This window comes from Bemisia tabaci, chromosome 6 (assembly GCF_918797505.1).
Source record: "Bemisia tabaci chromosome 6, PGI_BMITA_v3".
Lineage (NCBI taxonomy): Eukaryota > Metazoa > Arthropoda > Insecta > Hemiptera > Aleyrodidae > Bemisia > Bemisia tabaci.
In genome coordinates this window covers 44242392-44269569 of record NC_092798.1, presented here as the reverse complement: position 1 = coordinate 44269569, position 27178 = coordinate 44242392, and the positions used below count along the sequence as shown (strand labels likewise).

Below are 27178 nucleotides of genomic sequence, written 5' to 3'. Positions count from 1 at the left end.
ATAGATCGCAAAGCATGCCACGCCACTGCCTCCCACACCGGAGGGACTAATACAGAAAAACTCGGATATAAAAACGTCGTGAATACTCTCCAAGATAGCGGTTGTGCAAACAGATTGCCGAGGCAGGGATCGCGGGGCCCCCGACATTAATTTCGGATCGGGAGCCGCGCATCCCTCGCCGCGTCGGGTAAGAACCGCTCGACCCTCGCGCGATTCCTGGGTCGATCGGCGGTTTCGGCCCGGCGGGGCAGTCGAGCGAATGGCGGGAGCTCGCCGAGACTAATCGTTCACACTTTTATTGGTTTCGGCGGTTCGACGGCCACGCTTCGCCGAGCCTAGCTGTGTTGGCCCCCTCCTCCGCGTTGCCGGCTCTCGGGGGAGGGGGGTTATCCCACCCCGGCGAGGCTCAATTCCGTTCGAGCGGTGAATTTCGGAAGCGTCTATACGTAGAGGCGAGGTGCGAGTGATAGCGATACAATTTTCCCACAATGAAAAAAAACCACATTGGATCTAGAGTCCAGACTCTTGAAAACATTAACAAGAAAAAGGACTCATGACTCAATTAGATTTAAGTTTATATTAGAAGGAAATTCCCTCAAATTAAGAGGCTTGGTTCTTGATTTAAGCTTAAATCTGATTGAATCAAGATTATTTTTTCTTGTCGATGTTTTTAAGAGTCTGGACTCTAGATCCAATGTGTTTTTTTTCCAGTGCGATTATTTAAGTATCATTTCAAACACTTTATATAGAATTACTTTTTTCTCTGAACTGCTCAGTTTCCGAGAAAATAGATGATAAAAATCATCCGTACCGACATGCGTCATCAAAAAATCGAAGGTCTCCTTTTTCTTTCGTATGCCCGATCCCATCGCCGTCGCACACTGAGAAAAAACTATATAAACCTATTAGAGGTAAATATGGAACACCACTAATAGTAGTACCTCTACATATAATAATAGCACATATACCTTAGTTATGGTACCTGTACCTTAATTAGGTACAGAGACCTTAGTATGGTTCACAGACCGAGAATCATTAGTTTATTTACGACTATTATAGGTGTTCCATATTTACCTCTAATAGGTTTATAAACCATAGTTTTTTCTCAGTGCACGGCAAGTATAAACGGAGGAAAGGAACACGGTAATTCCACGGTTAAAGTACATCTGTGGTAATTTTTCCGATTATCGTTGCCGCACAAAATGCAACCGCAACAGGAAATATCGAGTGCAACTCATACGTTTAACACTTACAAATACACCACTCGCTTGCAATTTATGGAAGAAATAGCAAGAATTAAGAAAGAGTTGAAATATAAGGACGCAGATGAAAATGGAAAATTCACGGACGAAAATCTGGATTCTGACGATCCCTGTTGGACTGCTGAGTAAGGTAAGACATAATTATTTCAATCTTTGTTCACTCATTTTACTTAAATATACCTCATATTTTTCTCGACGTTGCCACATACTACAGAAAATTATTTGTGCGAAAAGGATTATGTGCGGCAACGATAAGCGGACAGATTACCACAAATGTATACTTTGTGCGGAAAAGATAGTCAGCCCACGGTTACCGCGGTAGGAGTGTCACACGGAATTCCACGGTGCTAGAGCCGTAGATTGTGGTAAGATTAATGATGAGCATAGTAGCATAACCATGCTCATGCTAGCATTCGTGTGCTCACTATCATATTACGAGGAACACGGTGACATCACCGTGCTCAACTGCTCATCATTACAATTATTGTCAAAATCCGCGGCTCAACTACCGTGGAGTCCCGTGTGACATCACTGCCGTGGTAACCGTATAACAGGGCCGGACTGGCTCCTATCTGAAGGTGTAGACCCTTATGAGCTGATTAAACAAGCGTAATGTGATATTCCCGGTGGAGCATACCCTACGTGGAGGGATGTTCAGAAAATGTTGACAAAGCAGCACAATTTACGCTATTTTCAGGTTGGAAGTTGATTAATCGTACATAGTAAAAATGCCAAAATTGAACGTTGAGATTAGAGAGAGAATAAAGAATTAAAGCCGTTAGACGCATCCAAGCACAATTATTTCCAAAAGAACCCGGTCAGTGTTGCGGATTACACGAGCAAAGGACGGACGCGACGTGCAAAGTGTGGGTCAGGCAAATCCATCCTAAAAAATAATCAGACACGCATCTGAAAAAAGATGAAAAAAAAACGAATATCAACAGAGCCGAGGACAGGGGAGACGCATTCGTGCCTCTTCTTTAACGTTTTCCCCGAATCTGAGCGACACCTCATTGACAGAACAATGCTCGAGTTCACGCTTCGCGTCAAAGCGCCTTCACTTTTTCAGATACAGCACGGACGTCCATCAAGTACGAATAGTTGTATCTCTGCGCCGTCGTAAACGCGCGCATCCTTTCCATAGCTCTATTTCCATAACGTGTTGGTTTCCGTTAGTCTTATTCATATTGGTGCTTCAAGCACTACGTGAGTAGCACATCCGCAGATAGGAGAGTTGTATTCGGGCCTCGTTTTTTAACTTTTCTCCCGAATCTCACTCGCAGCATAGAGCAGAGCATTGCGAGTTCACGACTCACGCAATCGCGCCTTAAATTCTCATGTGCAATGTGAATATCCATCTCACGGGAATAGTTGTATCGCGTTCAGATGCGTCTCATTTTTGAGATTTGAGATACGTAAAGGTTACGCGTGCTCGAAATATGCTATGGTACGTCCAAATCGAGAGTCATTTTGAAAAGGAAGAAATAGGTTTAAAGATATCTCAAGCGATCTAAAAAGGACGCATACGTCTAATAAATAGAAGCGACCATCTCAGGGGCTTACACATAGCGGCTGAAGGAGGGGGACGATGTTGCACTTTTTCAGTACATACTCAAGTAATTTAGTACCTCTTCTAACAGAAAAATTCAGTACTTTTTCAGTACCTTCATTAGACGAAATTCGAAAAATTTCAAAAATTTTAAAATGCGACAACAATGACAAAAAATTGAAAAAATTCCAGACCTTTTCGCGGAATTTCCGAATTTTTTTCAGTCCTTCCGGACCGCAATTAAAAAATCAGTGCTATTTCCGGACTTGTAGACACCCTCCTTTCGATTAAATGCCAAACCCGGACGAACCGACAGCGCCGCGACGGCTGGACTTCCTGAGCGCCAGGCAAAAAGTTATGATGTTGAATTTTGTTTGTATTTAATTCGGAGCGCAAGTCCTTCCGGAAATATGCCAGCAGCTGACAATGCGCCCTTTCGGACGTCCCCCCCCCTCCTGGCATGGCGAGCCGGAGCCGGACCAAACAATGAATCACGAATTCATCGGATGATTGGAAACTCTGTCAACTCTCCAGATGGACACGCTCGACGGACTTTCAACGGCCTCGGGTTGAGATTTCGGTTTCATCGTCTCCAGAAAACTGCTTGGATCGCGGCGGAATTTGACCGCTTATTCTTCGAATTTGACTCGGTGAGTAGCATATCAAGTCACAGGTGGGCTTCGGAATTGAGGTTTCGTGAGCAAAAGGCGTCCTTGTGCTTTGAAATGCAGCTAAGCATGTAGAATCCAGAAAAATCCAGTTATAGTGGTATTTTGGTAAATCTGTTTAAGTAAATGTGATGGATACTGCTCTGAAGATGGGAGAGTCCTGAAACGGTGCGGCGTTAGCAGGCTATCGACAGCGTAAGTCCGCAATCACATAGCTCGATTGCGGTGTCTGAAGATTTCCGCCTTCATGTTATTTTCTTAAAGGAGAAAAAATTGACATCATTCCTTGAAGTTTTTGCAGAATTTTCTTCGCACAGAGAAGAAAAATCACGGCGGTTGTCAAGAGTTGCCGTTGAGTAGTTTTCCGTTTAAAAAATAAAGTATGAAGGGAAGCCTGCGACGTCGCAAAGAGTTATGTGATTGCCGACTTGCACCGTCGATATGTGGTTGTAAATTAATAATATTATTTTCAATAGATTTACGATGGATAAGGCTTGCAAAAAAGTCAACCGTACATCAACATCATTGTCAACGCCCTGCCTGGGATCCTCGCTAGGGTGTCTGCTAAAACAGGCTGGTCAAAAATAAGTATACTTTTTCAATACATTCTCTAGAAATTCAGTACCTTCTCCAACAGAAAAATTCCGTTCTTTTTCAGTACCTCCATTTGACGAAATTACACACATTTCAAATCTTGGAAATTGCGACAAAAATGACAAAAAATTTAAAAAAATTCCAGACCTTTTCACGGAATTTCTGCACTTTTTCAGTGCTTCCAGACCGCCCTTAAAAAATCAGTACTATTTCGGACATTCCGGACTTGTAAGCACACTGGGAAAAAAACACATTGGATCTGTAGTCCAGACTCTATAAGACATCGACAAGAAAAAATACCCTTGATTCAATCGGATTTTTGCTTAAATCAAGAACCAAGCTTCTTAAGAGCGGATCTCCTTTAGATTTAAGCAAAAATCTGATTGGTCGATGTTTTCAAGAGTCTGAACTCTAGATCCAATGTTTTTTTTTTTTTTCTTTCTTTCTTTCTTTTTCAGTGCACCCTGCTCGCGGACACTGCAGCTGCACCTTCGGGTCGACCAGCTTCAGGTTCTGATCGCCTGCGAGAGCGGACGGGTTCAGCTGGGGAAAATGGATCCGATATCCGATGCCCCGCGGCGCGGGAGGACGAGCTGCCTTGTTTTTTCGCTCCAATAAAATCGGGCGGCGGAAGCGATCGCGGTTAATTGTTTACGTGACGCTCCGAAGGCGCCGATCGTTTCCGTTTCCGGTCTTGTTATTAGTTTTTCTTGTCGGAGGGGCGGGGCGGGGGGTCTCGGAAATCTGGGCGCATCTTGGTGGTTCCTTCGAGTTCCGGCCCCACTCGGGAGCCCATTGTCCGAGGGCGACGACGACGACGACGACGGGTCTCCCCGTTTAATTAAACCCCTGATGCCTCCTCAGCGACCCCCCCCCCCCATCCTATTATCATTGATGCCAAATTTACTATCATTTCATCCATGCTCTTGTCCCCGAGAAAATATTTGCACCTCCTCTGACCACTATACGTACACTGTTAAAAAAAACGGAGTGAGACTCAGCACAAGCGCGAGTAAGAACGGGCCCTCACTTCGCCGGACCGAGGAGTCACTCCGACGGAGAATCGGCTGGACGGATTTTGGGTGCCGTACGCATAGAAATCACTCCGACGCCGGACGGATTCGCGGGAGCCGCAAATTTAGGGGTTCGCAGCTAGGGGATGGTGGAAAGGGGTTAATTGTGGAAATAATTTTTGAAACCATGAAAAATAAAAATAATGAAACCATTGGTACGTGATTTAGTCGATTTTGAAAGTTAGAAATTTTCTACCTACCTTGGGAATTGAACCCGCGACCTACCTAACACTAACCGACGACCCTACCGATTGAGCTATAGCGAACGATGCGTGGCGGAGACGCAAAAACGGTATTTAACGTCGATTTGAACGGGCCGCTAAGATATTTTCAATCTACCTGGATTTGTCCGTGTATTTAGTTTACTTTACTATATTTTTTAACTATATTTTATCGTTTTACTTTGTTTTATTTCCTTGTTGTCTCTATTTTTTCTTCACTCTATTTTATTTTTTCAAGCACTTTATTTTTTTTTCTTTAATTATTTACTTCTCATTCCTTTACTTTGTTTTATACTTACTGTGATTTCTTTTAATACTTCATCATAATTTTTGGACTTCACTTTACTCTTAAAATTCATTCTATTCTTTAACATCATTTAGTTGTTTCCCTTATTTTATTTTTTTCTTCATCTCCTTGCTCCCTCTAATTATTTACTTCAATTTAGTCTTTGACTTCATTTTATCATATATTTGATTTACTTTATTTTATTTCTTTTCTATTGTCTCTGTTATACCACAATTTCGACTAATTTATTATTTCTACTATTCTATTATTTTTTCTATTTTTTTCTCTTTAAATTTTTCATTTTCATTCTGAGAGTGGCAGGCTTAAAGGGGAGAAGAGACAGTATATAGCGCTAGTGCGAGGGAGAGAAGGTGCGCGTGACTCCGGGCCGTACTGCAGCTCCGGTGCGGAGTGCTTTGACTACACATGCAGCCCTAGGGTGCGTCAAAAAAAATGAAAGTCTGAAATGTTCCGCTCCCCAGGCGGCAATCGATGACGTTTGGTAAAAAAACATGTTTGCCAAAATTTGGGCCAATATCAACCATTTTAAATGGTGCCAAAGGTCAATTTTGTAATGACATTATGATATTTTGGTTTAGACCTCGATTTCGCACAAAAAACTCGATTTTACGCTGAAATCGTGCGTTTACGAGAAAAATGCCAAAGAACTCGACTTGTAGAGGATGAAATTTTACACTAGGAAGACGTCTTGTAACCGATAAAAATCAAATTGAACTAGAAAAACTCAACTCGGTATTTATTTTTTTGGTCCTCAGAATTTCCGAGGTCTTAGAAAGTAGAGATGTAAAAGACTCATTTTTCACGAAAATAAGTCGAAAGAGGGTGTAAATGAACTGTAGGTAAGTGTTGAGGATGCAAATGTCATCAGAACTTCCTCAGTTTCAAAAAACGTTCCAACTATTTTGCACAATCCTCCAAAAAGTGCACGGCTCAAGAAGCAGGATCGTGCTATAATAGTAAGGGGAAAGAGCGGTTTGACCGGGAAAAATTGCGTAACAAACTTTCCCAATGTAATCGTCATCAGTAGGTCCCCCTGAACAACTTCCTAAAAGTTAAAAATGGCCCGACCCCGGAATACCCCTCAAAAAAGTTAAAATTGAAAATGGCGGCCGTAATAAGAGGGTCCGGGAAATCGGTATTTTAAAATGCTCATTCTGTCTCATCATGTGAGGTATCATTTCCTATGTAATTTTGGTCGCAGATTTCATACATGAATTCCACAAGGCCCTCCGGCCAAAGGGGGCGCTCTAAATCAAAGGTGGCGGCCAAATGTGAAAGGCAGGAGGTTGCATTTTTTTTTAAATATTCACCGAAGGAACAAGGAAAGTGAATTGTCTTTATTTTCATGTATTTATGGCCGAGAAACTTAAATTTGATGTTATAAATGTATTTAATAAAGAAAAATAAAGGAAACATACGACTACCGCGAGAAACGTAAGCTTAGAAGGGGCCGTGCGGAATTCATTTATGAAATCTGCGACCAAAATTACATAGGAAATGATACCTCACATGATGAGACAGAATGAGCATTTTAAAATACCGATTTCCCGGACCCTCTTATTACGGCCGCCATTTTCAATTTTAACTTTTTTGAGGGGTATTCCGGGGTCGGGCCATTTTTAACTTTTAGGAAGTTGTTCAGGGGGACCTACTGATGACGATTACATTGGGAAAGTTTGTTACGAAATTTTTCCCGGTCAAACCGCTCTTTCCCCTTACTATTATAGCACGATCCTGCTTCTCGAGCCGTGCACTTTTTGGAGGATTGTGCAAAATAGTTGGAACGTTTTTTGAAACTGAGGAAGTTCTGATGACATTTGCATCCTCAACACTTACCTACAGTTCATTTACACCCTCTTTCGACTTATTTTCGTGAAAAATGAGTCTTTTACACCTCTACTTTCTAAGACCTCGGAAATTCTGAGGACCAAAAAAATAAATACCGAGTTGAGTTTTTCTAGTTCAATTTGATTTTTATCGGTTACAAGACGTGTTCCTAGTGTAAAATTTCATCCTCTACAAGTCGAGTTCTTTGGCATTTTTCTCGTAAACGCACGATTTCAGCGTAAAATCGAGTTTTTTGTGCGAAATCAAGGTCTAAACCAAAATATCATTATTTCATCACAAAATTGACCTTTGGCACCATTTAAAATGGTTGATATTGGCCCAAATTCTGGCAAACAAGTTTTTTTACCAAACGTCATCGATTGCCGCCTGGGGAGCGGAACATTTCAGACTTTCATTTTTTTTGACGCACCCTAATGCAGCCCGTCTCAGCACCTACGCGCTGAACCGCACTCCCGTGTTCATTCTCACTCCGGATTTTCCGTCGGACGGAATCAACGATTTTTAACAGTGTAATGGGAATAATGGAGAATTGAATTAGCACGCAAATTGTTTATAGCTTCATCTGAAAGTGTTGAATGAATTGATTTCACAGAACTTTATATAATTTTTTTCCTGATTTGGAAAATAGTATAAAAATATATTTAAAAGTGAGGAAATGCACCGCCTAGTAACGTCATCTGGCGGCATTTCCCGTTTAAACGCATGTATTTTAGCAGATTAGATAACTTTGTCATATCTTCTCCAATAATTGTTCAATTCATGAACCACGGGTATCTTCGTGTTCAGTTCACTCAATTTAAAAACAAAATTCATTAAATTTCAGACACCTGCATTAAACACACCATTAAAGCATTAAAAAATATATTTCCAGATTCCATACAGAAGGCGCTACACACGATGAAAAAGCCCGCACTTGAAACAAGGTATTGACATAGCGTAACAATCAAGCTGCTTATTCTGTGAGAACAAAAATACTCATTTTTTCCCTTTAAGAAATAAGCACTAGCTGTGACGTCATGTCTTAATCTTAACTCGAAGCTTAGAGGTACTTCATGCCCAACACTCGTTCGAGGAAATTTGTGTTAACGATTAACATCAACATCAGTTTTTTATGACTTTCCACTCGGAAAAACCCCAGAGTTGAAGAAATAAAAGCTGGTCATCAGAGAGAAAATTATATTATTCAACATAAATAGCTGACTCTGGATTCCTTCAAAACGGTTTTCACAGTTGAATGCGCAACAAGAATGCTTGCTACCGCCGTGCGCAGTATTTATGAACTAGTTAAAAGATTTAGCCCATTAGGAAAATTGTGACGACGAACACTGAAACTACATAAGTTTTAAGTGGTATATTTGAACTTTTCGGTCAGTGGATTTGAAGAAGGAAACACATTGAGTGATTTTTCAATATTTTTAAGTTATTTAGCATTTACAATCGTTAAGCCGAATATTTTGCCTAGCCAGGTATCGTTATGACACATCACTTCTCGTGATAGCTCTAGCACTGAAAAATCGTGGCTCACCCACGTGTGTACTGAGGGAAAATGATAACACACACGTTATTTCTAATAAGCTGAGCCATCAATTTTTGATAACTAAATATGAATTTGTCTTAAAACTGGAGCCCATCTAACGAGTCCGCAATACATCACGCAGATGACCCTTGTACTGAAATAGTCGATAGCCAGCATAGTATGTTCAGCACACCGAATTTTACATGATAGAAAACGTGGAAGGGGACGAAAAACTATAAATATTTTAAATTTTAATGTTCGTAGAATCATTGAAAAAAAACCATCTCCTACATCTTGAGCTTACAAAAATGTTCCATAGACCTGATTATCTTTGTATCCCTCAAGAATTGGCTTGTTGGTACAGAGGCTCATTCTTCTAAAAACTACAACTGAATATCTCAATGTGGCAGAGTTGAACAAACGGGTGATGAGAGCGTTGTATGTTTTCATTTCCACTCGCTTAATATTCTGTCTTCATGTTGTTAACATACCAACAAATCAGCGCTTTGTCAATCTAGTCTGTCTTCGAAGTAAGTGCAGCGGGCATTCTCAAGAGATGTTTAAACTCAGTGATCCTTTGGTTATCATTTACATTTGTCGCGAACCGCAAGGTAACTGACACCTACATTTATTGTAAACTAGAAGAATTACTTCATTGCCTTCTTGATTACACACTGTTAAAAAAAACGGAGTGAGACTCAGCACAAGCGCGAGTAAGAACGGGCCCTCACTTCGCCGGACCGAGGAGTCACTCCGACGGAGAATCGGCTGGACGGATTTTGGGTGCCGTACGCATAGAAATCACTCCGACGCCGGACGGATTCGCGGGAGCCGCAAATTTAGGGGTTCGCAGCTAGGGGATGGTGGAAAAGGGTTAATTGTGGAAATAATTTTTGAAACCATGAAAAATAAAAATAATGAAACCATTGGTACGTGATTTAGTCGATTTTGAAAGTTAGAAATTTTCTACCTACCTTGGGAATTGAACCCGCGACCTACCTAACACTAACCGACGACCCTACCGATTGAGCTATAGCGAACGATGCGTGGCGGAGACGCAAAAACGGTATTTAACGTCGATTTGAACGGGCCGCTAAGATATTTTCAATCTACCTGGATTTGTCCGTGTATTTAGTTTACTTTACTATATTTTTTAACTATATTTTATCGTTTTACTTTGTTTTATTTCCTTGTTGTCTCTATTTTTTCTTCACTCTATTTTATTTTTTCAAGCACTTTATTTTTTTTTCTTTAATTATTTACTTCTCATTCCTTTACTTTGTTTTATACTTACTGTGATTTCTTTTAATACTTCATCATAATTTTTGGACTTCACTTTACTCTTAAAATTCATTCTATTCTTTAACATCATTTAGTTGTTTCCCTTATTTTATTTTTTTCTTCATCTCCTTGCTCCCTCTAATTATTTACTTCAATTTAGTCTTTGACTTCATTTTATCATATATTTGATTTACTTTATTTTATTTCTTTTCTATTGTCTCTGTTATACCACAATTTCGACTAATTTATTATTTCTACTATTCTATTATTTTTTCTATTTTTTTCTCTTTAAATTTTTCATTTTCATTCTGAGAGTGGCAGGCTTAAAGGGGAGAAGAGACAGTATATAGCGCTAGTGCGAGGGAGAGAAGGTGCGCGTGACTCCGGGCCGTACTGCAGCTCCGGTGCGGAGTGCTTTGACTACACATGCAGCCCTAGGGTGCGTCAAAAAAAATGAAAGTCTGAAATGTTCCGCTCCCCAGGCGGCAATCGATGACGTTTGGTAAAAAAACATGTTTGCCAAAATTTGGGCCAATATCAACCATTTTAAATGGTGCCAAAGGTCAATTTTGTAATGACATTATGATATTTTGGTTTAGACCTCGATTTCGCACAAAAAACTCGATTTTACGCTGAAATCGTGCGTTTACGAGAAAAATGCCAAAGAACTCGACTTGTAGAGGATGAAATTTTACACTAGGAAGACGTCTTGTAACCGATAAAAATCAAATTGAACTAGAAAAACTCAACTCGGTATTTATTTTTTTGGTCCTCAGAATTTCCGAGGTCTTAGAAAGTAGAGATGTAAAAGACTCATTTTTCACGAAAATAAGTCGAAAGAGGGTGTAAATGAACTGTAGGTAAGTGTTGAGGATGCAAATGTCATCAGAACTTCCTCAGTTTCAAAAAACGTTCCAACTATTTTGCACAATCCTCCAAAAAGTGCACGGCTCAAGAAGCAGGATCGTGCTATAATAGTAAGGGGAAAGAGCGGTTTGACCGGGAAAAATTGCGTAACAAACTTTCCCAATGTAATCGTCATCAGTAGGTCCCCCTGAACAACTTCCTAAAAGTTAAAAATGGCCCGACCCCGGAATACCCCTCAAAAAAGTTAAAATTGAAAATGGCGGCCGTAATAAGAGGGTCCGGGAAATCGGTATTTTAAAATGCTCATTCTGTCTCATCATGTGAGGTATCATTTCCTATGTAATTTTGGTCGCAGATTTCATACATGAATTCCACAAGGCCCTCCGGCCAAAGGGGGCGCTCTAAATCAAAGGTGGCGGCCAAATGTGAAAGGCAGGAGGTTGCATTTTTTTTTAAATATTCACCGAAGGAACAAGGAAAGTGAATTGTCTTTATTTTCATGTATTTATGGCCGAGAAACTTAAATTTGATGTTATAAATGTATTTAATAAAGAAAAATAAAGGAAACATACGACTACCGCGAGAAACGTAAGCTTAGAAGGGGCCGTGCGGAATTCATTTATGAAATCTGCGACCAAAATTACATAGGAAATGATACCTCACATGATGAGACAGAATGAGCATTTTAAAATACCGATTTCCCGGACCCTCTTATTACGGCCGCCATTTTCAATTTTAACTTTTTTGAGGGGTATTCCGGGGTCGGGCCATTTTTAACTTTTAGGAAGTTGTTCAGGGGGACCTACTGATGACGATTACATTGGGAAAGTTTGTTACGAAATTTTTCCCGGTCAAACCGCTCTTTCCCCTTACTATTATAGCACGATCCTGCTTCTCGAGCCGTGCACTTTTTGGAGGATTGTGCAAAATAGTTGGAACGTTTTTTGAAACTGAGGAAGTTCTGATGACATTTGCATCCTCAACACTTACCTACAGTTCATTTACACCCTCTTTCGACTTATTTTCGTGAAAAATGAGTCTTTTACACCTCTACTTTCTAAGACCTCGGAAATTCTGAGGACCAAAAAAATAAATACCGAGTTGAGTTTTTCTAGTTCAATTTGATTTTTATCGGTTACAAGACGTGTTCCTAGTGTAAAATTTCATCCTCTACAAGTCGAGTTCTTTGGCATTTTTCTCGTAAACGCACGATTTCAGCGTAAAATCGAGTTTTTTGTGCGAAATCAAGGTCTAAACCAAAATATCATTATTTCATCACAAAATTGACCTTTGGCACCATTTAAAATGGTTGATATTGGCCCAAATTCTGGCAAACAAGTTTTTTTACCAAACGTCATCGATTGCCGCCTGGGGAGCGGAACATTTCAGACTTTCATTTTTTTTGACGCACCCTAATGCAGCCCGTCTCAGCACCTACGCGCTGAACCGCACTCCCGTGTTCATTCTCACTCCGGATTTTCCGTCGGACGGAATCAACGATTTTTAACAGTGCACTTACTAATTGAAAAAAAGTAGTCTAGTTGGGTTGGTTCATTGCCGATTCTTAAACATAACTTTCCCTCCGCCCGGGTAAACGCTGTATAGCCACCGAAATTTGGCGGGTGTCTGTACAACAGAATTTTATCCGGTGCTGGGCATCTCCCGCCCTGCGGAGAATATCTGGAGCGCGAATGTGGTGAGATTTCATGCTCTGTCAGAGGCAGTGTCGCTGGTTTAGATGATGCATTCAATGGGCTGGATAGCCGGCTGCGGCGGGACCCGCCGGTTTAGCGACATCGCGAGCCGAGAGGAGATGAGTTTTAAACTTTCAAAGCGGAGAACCGAGCCATAAATTCGACTCGATCAATCACTACCAATTGCATTTTCGCGCTGCAATCTGGGAGCCAACTTCTTTTTTCCCCTTCGTTCGCAAGGGGTGACTGACGCATCGTTGTACCCGAACTCCTCGTTTCGAACTTTCCTCTGATGTAGTTAAGTTTTCGGGTTCTCACTTGATAAAATTTGAAAAATTATTTTATTCCGCGCTGCAGAAACGTAAGGTAGATCTTTTGACATTGCTTTTGAGAAATGCCGTGAAGGTATTCGAACGACATCAATTTACTAAGATAACGATTCACAAGAAGCCTCCTCACTTGATGCTTAAATTTATTAGGGGCTTTTATTTGTCGCTTCCATAGAAAAATAATTTATTTACCACATGATAGAAAGTTCTGATCCACTATCGATCTGGATAAAATAGCTACCGGGGAAGAATAGAGGTACCACGGCACTGCAGTGGTTTGTTAACACTTCACGGCAAAAAAGTAACACAATCCCAACCAAACTCCTGACTGATTTCGATGCCAGGCACAGGAGTAGTTGTACCAATCAGAGGTACGGTTAAGTCTGCCGAAAAAGTGATTGGATAAACCATACCTCGGTCTAGTGCAACTACTTTTAACAGATGGCGCCAAAATCATAGACGATTATAGTTAGGATTGTGATACTTTTTGTTCGGTGTTGCTGGATTCTCAAAGAAAACTTTCTTCAGAAGCCCCGATTTCCTTCCGTCATAGAAACAACTCAATGAACCTTTTCTCGTCTTGTATCGACGGTCACCTTTGGGGAGCCGCGCAACTTCATTGCTACTCCTGTTCTACTTATTGAAACTTTTTTCCCCCAATAGCCAACTTCGTGGTTTGAGGTTTTTACGGCATATTCTGCTGACACAGAGGAAAAATCAAGGAAAATTTATGAAGATTGGGTTGCCTGGATTCTTTAAGAAAGAATGTCTTTTTCTTCTTCTTCCACGAACGACTAGAGCATAGCCCTGTTTGTCAGGCCATCCAGTATCTGGCAAAATAAATTATATAAATAAAATATATAAATATTCAATACCTAAAAATCAATAAAAATAAAGGAATCATCATATCTATTAAAATACCTTAAAATCTTCAATCATCTCAGGAGAAGAGAGCCAGCTTTGTGCCAATTTCTTAGGCCGTCGTCCAGCTAATCTTTCCCCTAAGGGTTGTCCGGTCATACAAATTGGACTGCATTTTGCAATTAGGAACTATAAATTCCGGCCCGGTTTGAAAACAACGTATGTGCCGTTAGTTCCCTTATGATGAACCAGAATTTATAGCTCCAAATTGCAAAATGCAGTCCAATTATCGATAGTCTTACAGATTAATGATGGAGTTTTTCAGCCATCGTGCGTAAAAAGATCAGCTTAAAGCACAAATCTCATTACAGAGGGGAAAAGCTCACACACAAGCAAAATTTTCCCGTAAAGAAATACGTTATTTGGAGCAACACTGAAATACGTCCATTCAGGAAGGCAACTGCAGACGCGTTTCGGCCCTGCTAGGCCAGTCCCCAGTGCAACGCAGCCTCCTGAATTTTCCGCTACCAGGCTCGAGAGGGCATGAAAAGCTTTAAGCTGAACTTTTAACGCGCGATGGCTAAAAGCCCGATCATTGTCTTACGACCTGACAGCCCGTTCGCTTACCGCAATCAGTTTGGGTTAAAAAATAATGTAAAAGGAGGAAATACGTGGTTTCACACTGTCGGAAAGACACAAGAATTATAGGTTAATAGAACTTACGATCAGATACACGAATTTATGAGCTACACTGGAAAAAAACACATTGTATCTAGAGTCCTCTTGAAAACATTGACAAGAAAAAATACTCTTGATTCAATCAGATCAAGAATTAGAGGTTAATAAGAACTCACGATCAGATACACGAATACATGAGTTACACTGAAAAAAAAAAACACATCGGATCTAAAGTCCTGACTCTTGAAAACATTGACAAGAAAAAATACTCTTTATTCAATCAGATTTAAGCTTAAATCAAAAGGAAATCCGCTCAAATTAAGAGGTTTGCTTCTTGATTTAAGCGAAAATCTGATTGAATCAAGAGGATTTTGTCTTGTCGATGTTTGTAAGAGTCTGGACTCTAGATACAATATGTTTTTTGTTCCAATGCAAGAGGAAGAACAATAAGATCGATTTGATGATATCACTGTCGGAGGCAAATACTGAATTATTCCGACTTGGAGACAAATTTCAGATTTTTCTCATGTATGCCAAGCCCTACACTGTTAAAAAAAACGGAGTGAGACTCAGCACAAGCGCGAGTAAGAACGGGCCCTCACTTCGCCGGACCGAGGAGTCACTCCGACGGAGAATCGGCTGGACGGATTTTGGGTGCCGTACGCATAGAAATCACTCCGACGCCGGACGGATTCGCGGGAGCCGCAAATTTAGGGGTTCGCAGCTAGGGGATGGTGGAAAAGGGTTAATTGTGGAAATAATTTTTGAAACCATGAAAAATAAAAATAATGAAACCATTGGTACGTGATTTAGTCGATTTTGAAAGTTAGAAATTTTCTACCTACCTTGGGAATTGAACCCGCGACCTACCTAACACTAACCGACGACCCTACCGATTGAGCTATAGCGAACGATGCGTGGCGGAGACGCAAAAACGGTATTTAACGTCGATTTGAACGGGCCGCTAAGATATTTTCAATCTACCTGGATTTGTCCGTGTATTTAGTTTACTTTACTATATTTTTTAACTATATTTTATCGTTTTACTTTGTTTTATTTCCTTGTTGTCTCTATTTTTTCTTCACTCTATTTTATTTTTTCAAGCACTTTATTTTTTTTTCTTTAATTATTTACTTCTCATTCCTTTACTTTGTTTTATACTTACTGTGATTTCTTTTAATACTTCATCATAATTTTTGGACTTCACTTTACTCTTAAAATTCATTCTATTCTTTAACATCATTTAGTTGTTTCCCTTATTTTATTTTTTTCTTCATCTCCTTGCTCCCTCTAATTATTTACTTCAATTTAGTCTTTGACTTCATTTTATCATATATTTGATTTACTTTATTTTATTTCTTTTCTATTGTCTCTGTTATACCACAATTTCGACTAATTTATTATTTCTACTATTCTATTATTTTTTCTATTTTTTTCTCTTTAAATTTTTCATTTTCATTCTGAGAGTGGCAGGCTTAAAGGGGAGAAGAGACAGTATATAGCGCTAGTGCGAGGGAGAGAAGGTGCGCGTGACTCCGGGCCGTACTGCAGCTCCGGTGCGGAGTGCTTTGACTACACATGCAGCCCTAGGGTGCGTCAAAAAAAATGAAAGTCTGAAATGTTCCGCTCCCCAGGCGGCAATCGATGACGTTTGGTAAAAAAACATGTTTGCCAAAATTTGGGCCAATATCAACCATTTTAAATGGTGCCAAAGGTCAATTTTGTAATGACATTATGATATTTTGGTTTAGACCTCGATTTCGCACAAAAAACTCGATTTTACGCTGAAATCGTGCGTTTACGAGAAAAATGCCAAAGAACTCGACTTGTAGAGGATGAAATTTTACACTAGGAAGACGTCTTGTAACCGATAAAAATCAAATTGAACTAGAAAAACTCAACTCGGTATTTATTTTTTTGGTCCTCAGAATTTCCGAGGTCTTAGAAAGTAGAGATGTAAAAGACTCATTTTTCACGAAAATAAGTCGAAAGAGGGTGTAAATGAACTGTAGGTAAGTGTTGAGGATGCAAATGTCATCAGAACTTCCTCAGTTTCAAAAAACGTTCCAACTATTTTGCACAATCCTCCAAAAAGTGCACGGCTCAAGAAGCAGGATCGTGCTATAATAGTAAGGGGAAAGAGCGGTTTGACCGGGAAAAATTGCGTAACAAACTTTCCCAATGTAATCGTCATCAGTAGGTCCCCCTGAACAACTTCCTAAAAGTTAAAAATGGCCCGACCCCGGAATACCCCTCAAAAAAGTTAAAATTGAAAATGGCGGCCGTAATAAGAGGGTCCGGGAAATCGGTATTTTAAAATGCTCATTCTGTCTCATCATGTGAGGTATCATTTCCTATGTAATTTTGGTCGCAGATTTCATACATGAATTCCACAAGGCCCTCCGGCCAAAGGGGGCGCTCTAAATCAAAGGTGGCGGCCAAATGTGAAAGGCAGGAGGTTGCATTTTTTTTTAAATATTCACCGAAGGAACAAGGAAAGTGAATTGTCTTTATTTTCATGTATTTATGGCCGAGAAACTTAAATTTGATGTTATAAATGTATTTAATAAAGAAAAATAAAGGAAACATACGACTACCGCGAGAAACGTAAGCTTAGAAGGGGCCGTGCGGAATTCATTTATGAAATCTGCGACCAAAATTACATAGGAAATGATACCTCACATGATGAGACAGAATGAGCATTTTAAAATACCGATTTCCCGGACCCTCTTATTACGGCCGCCATTTTCAATTTTAACTTTTTTGAGGGGTATTCCGGGGTCGGGCCATTTTTAACTTTTAGGAAGTTGTTCAGGGGGACCTACTGATGACGATTACATTGGGAAAGTTTGTTACGAAATTTTTCCCGGTCAAACCGCTCTTTCCCCTTACTATTATAGCACGATCCTGCTTCTCGAGCCGTGCACTTTTTGGAGGATTGTGCAAAATAGTTGGAACGTTTTTTGAAACTGAGGAAGTTCTGATGACATTTGCATCCTCAACACTTACCTACAGTTCATTTACACCCTCTTTCGACTTATTTTCGTGAAAAATGAGTCTTTTACACCTCTACTTTCTAAGACCTCGGAAATTCTGAGGACCAAAAAAATAAATACCGAGTTGAGTTTTTCTAGTTCAATTTGATTTTTATCGGTTACAAGACGTGTTCCTAGTGTAAAATTTCATCCTCTACAAGTCGAGTTCTTTGGCATTTTTCTCGTAAACGCACGATTTCAGCGTAAAATCGAGTTTTTTGTGCGAAATCAAGGTCTAAACCAAAATATCATTATTTCATCACAAAATTGACCTTTGGCACCATTTAAAATGGTTGATATTGGCCCAAATTCTGGCAAACAAGTTTTTTTACCAAACGTCATCGATTGCCGCCTGGGGAGCGGAACATTTCAGACTTTCATTTTTTTTGACGCACCCTAATGCAGCCCGTCTCAGCACCTACGCGCTGAACCGCACTCCCGTGTTCATTCTCACTCCGGATTTTCCGTCGGACGGAATCAACGATTTTTAACAGTGTATAACCAAGCCGCTTAATTTGAGCAGATTTCCTTTTGATTTAAGCTTAAATGTGAGTGAATCAAGAGTCCCTTTTCTCGTCAACGTTTTCAATAGTCTGGACTCAAGATCCAATGTGTTTCTTTTTTGGAAAATATCGCATTCCCTACTGATATCGAAAGTGCACTTGAATGCGATATTTTTCCTCCGAAAAAACCACGCTTGTATTACGTTGAATTTGTTTGTCAAAATTGATGAGAATTCTTTAGTCTCCTGACAACAGAATTGCGATCTCAAAGTACTAGCGTTGCATGAAAGCAACAAATGGTTTTTAGGTTTATTTCTATGCTGGAGTATTAAATTGAATCAAAGCAAAAAATGATTTTTGGGGAGCATTTTAAGTCTGATCTCCTAACTTAAAAAAAAAAAAACCTCAAAAATCGATTTCAACTGACTCTATTGTCGAAAAAATACTGTACGATGTAGATCTTCTCTCAAAAATCAACGATCAGCTCATGCGACAAAGGGTTAAACATCAAAAATTAACGCTTTTTCAGTGTAAACGCAGATTCACGAATCGTGTGATCAGTTCGGTAGGACTTTGAGCGGGTGGCTTTCTCGAGCGCGGCGCAGCAAGAACTCCGACTTGCGGAAGACGCTCCCCGATTTTAAATTCACGGGAGCGTCTGTTTTAATTGAAATTTAAATCCCCCGCGGAAGCGAAGCCGAGCGCGAGTTGGCGGCTTATTAATTGGTAGGCATAAATTTAAATCGTCAACTTTCCGACGCCGCGCCCGGGTATTTAATCAGATTTTATTGTGAGCCCGCGATCTTGATTTATCGGACGGGAACTTTTTGTTCGACCGAGACACACGCCTCTTTTCGGGGCTCGGCTTGTGCGGTTGCCTACCGCGGTTCCCACTCGTGTTGCCGAAGCAACAAGGGCGCCATGGAGAATTTGCACACAAAAATTGTATTGCTTCATCTGAGAGCGCCTAATGAGCTGAGTTCGCAGTATTGGGTGTTCAATTATTTGAATGTTTTCTGGCAATGCATTATAAAGTTTCACAAAATTGCTTTTCATGACTTGTTAATCTACCTTGTCTTGTATTTTCATCTTATTCATATTTTGATTTTGTAACCAGGACTCTTCCTGCCTATTAGAAATAAAGAGAAACCTACTTTTATTAATAAAGAGATGTGTACGGGGTTATCGTCGTTAATATTTAATGCCGTTTAGAGATGGTTCTACGAGAACTTGTATAATCTAATTCATACAAATTTCTAGGGATTTTTTTTCGCAGAATGATAACTTCTTTCTCACTTGATGCGCCACCCCAAAAGATGATTCCGTATTTTAACGTTGAATTTACGAACACATATAATATTGAGGAAGTCCTTTTTTGACAGAATATTCTTATTGGTACAGCCACAGGATTCTACCCTCTTTACAACACTCTTTAGGTGTTCTAGCCAGGACAAATCTTCTTGGACAAACAAATGTTTGGTTAATTTAGCTCTCGCCAAGTTACTTCACCTCGGGTTGAGATGTCAAAACCACACGAGGAGATAGGAGAGTAAAATAAAAAAGTTGGACTCATATATTTCAGGTATTTAAAATGTACGAAATGGATATCAAACATCGGATTAATTATGAAGGCTGAATTTGGCATCGCTGGACACATCATGTGGAATCGCAGGAGACAGCGCGGCGTTCCGCTCGAAAGTTGCACGCTGGATTAAAACAAGTTAAGTTGGTAATATACGATTAGCGCCGAAAAAGGGTTTGCAGATGAGTGAAGAGCTTCATTGCCAAATTGGGGCGCTTCTCGCTGTAAACGATATCAAATTTTAAAAGAATCTCGACCACAATCAGATTGAGGGCTAGGAGGGGCTCATTAATAAAGTAATTTTACGTGAACTTATAGCGTATGAGCGAAGTTGCAAAATTAGGGCGCTTCTCGCTGTAAAGCAATATCAAATTTTAAAAGAATCTCTATCACAATCAGATCGAGGGCTTGGAGGGGCTCATTAATAAACTAATTTTACGTAAACTTATGACCTGCTATGAGCGATGTTTTCAAATTGGGGCGCTTCTCGCTTTAAAAAAATATCAATTTTTACAGGAATCTCTATCACTATCAGATTGAGGGCTTGGAGGGGCATTAGGACGCTTCTCGCTTTAAAACACTATAAATTTTTAAAAGAATCTCCATCACAATCAGATAGAGGGCTTGGAGGGGCTCATTAATAAACTAATTTTACGTAAACTTATGACCTATGAGCGAAAGAATGCTTTTCGCGCCACGCGTAGTTCACTTCCTTTCCGGCGATTTTTTTGAAGCATTGCGGTAATGCCCTAACCAGCAGACCGCTTAGCGTTTGGTTAGTTACAGTTAAGAGACACTGGAAGTGGGGTACTGCTGATTAGGAAGCTGGTGTGGTTAACAGTAACTTTGAATATAATCCCGGGCATCAGTTTAATTATTATTTATTTTTCCATGTCATTTTTTTTCTTCCCTCATGCCTCGACCCGAATGTTCGTCGTTCGTCTACTTTCGACACCTGGCTGTAACCAACCAACCAATTTATTGGATACAGTCATCGCTGTGCGAGACACGGGAGCTGTGAGCATCAGTTTCTTGGGTGCAGAACGGCACCGATTGTCCTCCTCAGACCAGGATTCGGTTAAAAATTTGGCCGGGAGATGGAATAGAGAATTGTGATGACACTTTTTTGGGGGGGCCTCAATGCCCAGCCGTACAGGAGATATGAATTTTAGCAGAAGTTGCCATTTTTTCGTGACAGCGAAGCGTTTTAGTTGAGCCGACTGAGCGCGCACCTTAGAATACGATCTGAATGTCGTGCCTGCCACATCAGTCCGATGGCGCAGTGACAACGCGAACGCCTCCGGATCCACAAACCTTGAGTTCTAGTCTCATCCTAGGTGCACTGTTAAAAATTATTCTGGTCTGAGTGGTCGGAGTGAACTATTTCGGAGCTGACCTACTCAAAGCATTGCGTGAAAATTTTTGGCGTTGAGTAAAATAACTTGCTCCGACGAGAAAAGCTCCCAGCAGAGCCATTCAAGCGCTTTGTGAGCTATGACAGCGCGAGCGCCTCCGGATCCACAGGCCTTGGGTTCTAATCTCATCCTAGGTGCACTGTTAAAAATTATTCTGGTCTATGAGTGAAATATTTCGGAGCTGACCTACTCAAAGCATTGCGTGAAAATTTTTTGCGTTGAGTAAAATAACTTGCTCCGACGAGAAAAGCTCCCAGCAGAGCCATTCAAGCGCTTTGTGAGCTATGACAGCGCGAGCGCCTCCGCATCCACAGGCCTTGGGTTCTAATCTCATCCTAGGTGCACTGTTAAAAATTATTCTGGTCTGAGTGAAATATTTCGGAGCTGACCTACTCAAAGCATTGCGTGAAAATTTTTTGCGTTGAGTAAAATAACTTGCTCCGACGAGAAAAGCTCCCAGCAGAGCCATTCAAGTGCTTTGTGAGCTAAGCTCTGTATTGACGAAACCCAATGACAAGTATCACTCCATAAAGATAAGGATCGTTCCAGAGGAGATATTCCAGCTCTGAGTCTGAATGATTCATGGATGAAGAGAGCTAATTTTTTTTGCGCTATCTCCACACGCAGCAACCGTTACCGTATTCGTCTCCAAATCGCGACGCGTTGGCGCCAGTCTCCGTGAGTAGCTGTCGAAGGAAGTGGCGAAGTGCGTGTCAAGTAGTGGTGCAATACATAGTGCAAGTGCAATCATTGAAATTATGGTTGTAAATGGACCCAAGAATCCTGTGCCAAAATTGTTCGTAAGGTGTACTGATTCTCTTGAAAAAGAAGGCCCAGTCTAGACACACACCTGCGTGAATTCTGAGTTCCTTGAGCTCAAAATTTCCACTCTTATGTCGGAGATTTTTAACTCAGAAAAAATTGGCCCTGAGCGATGAGTGAATTCTAAGCGACTTCCTTATACATATGTATAGATCGCGCGCTGAGTTAAATTTTCTTAACGGTGTAGAGTATTTTTTGTAGTGTATTTTTCAGAGTAGAGTTTTTGTTTGAGTTTATTACTTGTTTATTTTCTTGGTAGTTCTTTAGATTTTTTAGGCTTTTAGCTTAATTTTGTTGTTTCAGCCGCAGAGGAAGGGGTTGGTTGTTTCGCCCCGAAACGTACGGAATTTGGTATATGTGTTTACAGCTTTTATCCCAAATTTTATAGTATGTTTTAACTGGCTATGCGGTTTCTGAATTGCCTCACCGCGACAAGTTGTATTTAGTCATCCGAGTACCCCGACTCTTTAGAAAAAAGACTGTACGATTGTAAATATTTTTAGTCGATAAAAGCTATTTACTAATTAATGCTATAACAATGGATCATATTTCTGTATTAAGAAGTCGATATGTAATAAAATTAAAAAAAAAAAAAAAAAAAAAAAAAAAAAAAAAAAAAAGAGTACCCAGACTCATCACGCATTCCAGCAGTCGCGCCACCGTCACCCTGCACCAAAAAAACTGATGATCACAGCTCCTGTGTCCCCCACTGATTGTCAGGGATGTGAAAACATTCAACTTTGAACTTTTGATTCATTCCAGAGGTTTAATTTAAGAACGTTAAGCACGAAGCCATAAAACTTCTTGACAGAAACAGCTAAGCATCAACAAGAGGTAAGGGATCAACATGTATCGTTCTTTCTCCCTGAAAAAGGAGGCAGAATAGGTTTAACCTCCTTGTTGGGAGGAATACAAGAACGAATTGTAATCCATTTAACAAACCAAGATATTATGATTTGTGAGGCTTGTTTCACCTAGCCATACCTGGCGGCCATTTTAGACTTCTTCATTTGTTGGGATAACTTAATTCAAGTATTTCACTCGTTAGATTTAAGTTTGCTCTCTTATAAATAATGCATATTACTCGTTACGTAGGGGTTTCATAAAATTGAGGTAACGCGTAGGGGCAGGGCGGGCCTCAATGTTTGGAACCAGGACCTTAATTCTACACTGAGCCAGAGTCAGACGCACTGACCACTGAGCCGATTTAAATAGGCATCGTTATGCTCAAGAGGAGTGAGAGCAGGGTGTCTACTAAAATAGGCTGGCCTAAAATCAGTGCTTTATCAGTGCATTCCCAAGAAATTCAGTACCTTCTTAACAGAAAAATGCAGTACTTTTTCAGTACCTCCAATTGACGAAATTCGAAGATTTGAATTTCTCGAATAAAACGCGACAAAATGACAAGAAATGAAAAACAAGCAGTGAACTCCAACACAATGTGTTGATAAGGCGCGTCATTAACTCGCACATATCAACCCCTTTAGTTTTCATTTACAGAGATTTCAAAAAAGGCAAGCAGCACAACAAGAGAATTCACGATCCAACACTGCAAGGTCAACAACGCACCTTCACGAGACCGTGTATTGTGAATCTAGAAAGCTATTCGAACAAATTTAAGTTTTTTGATCTGCCTCAAGCAAAATCTTATCAGATTCTTGAAGAAAAGTGCTACGGAAAAATTTAAGCGAAGAAAGGAAAAATTCTGTCGAACTCCTAGAAGATAAAGTCGATTTAAAGGTATTTTGGGGCTAAAATACCCAAATTACCGGTATTATAAATACCGTTATATTATTGAAAAGAAATTGACTCGATATAAATGCAATTGTATTAAATATGTCTTGATTTTGTTATTTTAAACGTCTTTTCATGCAAAGAAGCTCAACCATGTCCATGCTTTATTCATTCATGAATTGAAAGTGAGCAATCCACATCCCGAAAATCTACCGATTTGCCGTAAAAAATCGCAGAAACTTGATATACCAGGTCGATGTACCCACTCTTTGAATTAACTTCACACAACAGTATGATTAGTTCTTTTCTAGATTTTGAGAAAAGAATCACGTCGGGGTCACCACTTTGTTGAGCTCAGAAAAAAGGTCAACAATATTAGGTATAGATAAATAAACACATTTTTATTAATAATACCTTTTTAAGGATAAATTATGACTGGAAGAATCATACAAGCAGGACTTCTTTTTTCATATATATTAGGTTAAGATGAAGAGAAAAAGTGGTCGCCACGGAGACCATTTAGCATAGCATATGCTTCAACAGGTACCAACTTTTGAAAAGTATAACCGAGGTTACAGATCTGTCAAAGCAACGTTTTGAACAAAACGAAGGAGTTAAATTCTCATTCCGAGAGTGCCGACCTGCTCAGCCATCCTCGAATCAGTTCGCTTGATTCTGCTTATATATGCATATTTTAAATCAGCGCGTCGCATTCTTACGCTTTTTTTAAAAAAACCAAGTAACGTAGACTCTTGGTATTCACTGCACATAAACTAGCGACCCCCAGAATGAGAAACAACTTTAAATCATAATTATTGTTGGATAAATAAACTTTTTACACGCTTTGGAAAATCTCAGAAGTTCGCGGTAGTCACTTTTCGGTAAGGAACTAAGGGACTCGGTTATTGTATCGAGCAGGGTTCGAAACGATCGCAAAGGCGGTATACTACGTATACGCGCCAAAAATTCCGGAACTTCTCGCGGAATTTCCGCAATTTTTTAATACTTCCGGACCGCCCTTAAAAAAACAGTACGATTTCCGGACTTGTAGACACCCTGGAAAGAGGTGAGAAAAGATCACTTAAGTTACTTAAGTTACATTACGTTACTAAATGGGTAACGAGGTAGATTCGGTTTCTAAACCGAATGCAGTTCGAGAGCAGGTCATTAATTGACGCAGATGTCATGTTAGTTCAAATAGCAGGATACGAATGATACGTGGAATTTATCGACTGCAAAAACATCCGAATATTAGAATAATTGAAGACGATTGGATGACTCCGGAATTGTTGGTAATGAGACTAGGTTCCAATCCATCAATTCTAAGTTTTTCGTGATTTTATAACAAAAATCACCTACTTAATGATCGAAGATCAACATGATACACTTGCAAATTTTACAAGAATAACGATGAGAAAAGCGATTTTTTCAACGCGAAAGTTTGAAGTCGGGGGCGAAAGTGAACGTGGTGCGAGCTACTTACGGAGAGGCTTGCCGGGACCTATATCCTGTTGCACTGGAACACTATGTAGAAAAATCTCGACCTGGGCACAAACTGGAACTTGATCCTCACCGTGAGAAACTCCATTACGATCGGATCGAACAGACAAAAACGAAAAAAGAGAGAAAAAGTCACAGAACAGCAGTCATAGCTCAGGAAGTAAGAGAACAGGAAGATAAAACAGGAGAGGAATCTCGTCAAGAAATCGAAAGCTGCACCACAACGAGACTATAGCATCGGGATACGAAATACGAGAGAAACACGCGCGAAACCACGTGGCGGCTTGGCGCGCCGGGCGAAGCGCGGGTAGGCAACACGAGCTACGCGACGCGGGAGTACGCCAACACTGAGGATGAAGCTGTTCGGAGCGGAGCAGGGGTGTGGGATGGGATGGAGCGGAGATAGACTTGCGCCCAGCATCCCGGGGGGAGGCGACTGTCATTTTTATTACCTTGCCCACAGCCACACCGCCGGCCTCCGCGCTCCGACCTTCTGCCGGAATCGCGCAACCCCCTCCGCACATCCCGCAGAGTTAATCACTGCAAGTGAGTTCACGGTAAGTTGAAAGGCTGCCTCCGACGAAGGCACTTCACGGGGAATCCGACGTAAAGGAAAAAGCGTTAATTTTCGATGTTTAGCCCTTTGTCGCATGAGCTAATCGTTGATTTTTGAGAGAAGATCTACATCTTACAGTATTTTTTCGACGATAAAGTCGGTTGAAATCGATTTTTTTAGTTTCCTTTTATAAGTTAGGAGATCAGACTGATAATGCTCCCCAAAAATCATTTCTTGCTCTGATTCGATTTAATACTCCCGCATAGAAATAAAGCTAAAAACCATTTGTTTTTGGAGAGAAAATCTACATCGAACAGTATTTTCTCGACAATCGAGTGAGTTGACATCGATTTTTGTAGTTTTGTCTTGAATGTTAGGAGATCAGACTTATAATGCTCCCCAAAAATCATTTCTTGCTCTGATTCAAATTAATACTCCCGCATAGAAATAAAGCTAAAAACCATTTGTTTGTGGAGAGAAAATCTACATCGAACAGTATTTTCTCGACAATCGAGTGAGTTGACATCGATTTTTGTAGTTTTGTCTTAAATGTTAGGAGATCAGACTTATAATGCTCCCCAAAGATCATTTCTTCCTTTGATTCAATTTAATACTCAAGCATAGAAATAAAGCTGAAAACCATTTGTTGCTTTCATGCAACGCTAAGCAATGAAGTGTTAAGGTGATTCGATAAACGCCATATTTTGTGTCAGAACGATATGCGATATATCGCATCGATTGATTCCATTTTTTCAGCTACTAGTAATGTTTCTCGTATTTTGAGATCGCAATTCTGTTGTCAGGAGACTAAAGAATTCTCATCAATTTTGACAAACATGTTCGACGTAATAGAGGCGTGGTTTCTGCAGAGAAAAAATATCGCATTCAAGTGCAGTTTCGATATGCAGTATGGAATGCGAAATTTTTCCTCTAAAAAAACCTGAAGAATTTGTTTTTCCAAATTGGTAAGAGAATTCTTTAGTTTTCTGATATCAGAGTTGCGATCTCAAAATACGAGAAATATAACGGGTATCTGAAAAACTTGAACTAATCGATGTGAAATATCGCGTGTTGTTCCGACACGATATATAGCGCCCATCAACTACTTGTCAGTTTTTGATGGATCAACGCGGTAAACGGGACATGTAAATGTATTCTATATATTGGGGAGCCACATCGAATTTGAAACAAAAAACAGGAAATGAAGAGCTAAATGCAAGAAAATAGAAACGCGACAAGTATTATGTCTCTCGAGATCTCCCAGCGACTTGAAATTCCTTCGT

At 40.2% G+C, this 27178-nt stretch overlaps 1 protein-coding gene across 3 annotated transcripts in view; it reads right to left on the bottom strand.

Moving 5' to 3' along the window:
• The window catches only part of LOC109042926 (lachesin), a 305146-nt gene extending 279145 nt beyond the window's left edge, over nt 1–26001 (bottom strand). For 2 of the 3 annotated variants that reach the window (XM_072301568.1, XM_072301569.1), the window contains exon 1: nt 25323–25983. The gene's annotated coding sequence lies outside the window, so the exon portion shown is untranslated. Of the gene's footprint in view, nt 1–25322 lie in introns of all 3 variants that reach the window. The other variant, XM_072301570.1, reaches the window with a different exon arrangement.
• Nucleotides 26002–27178: the final 1177 nt, after the last annotated feature.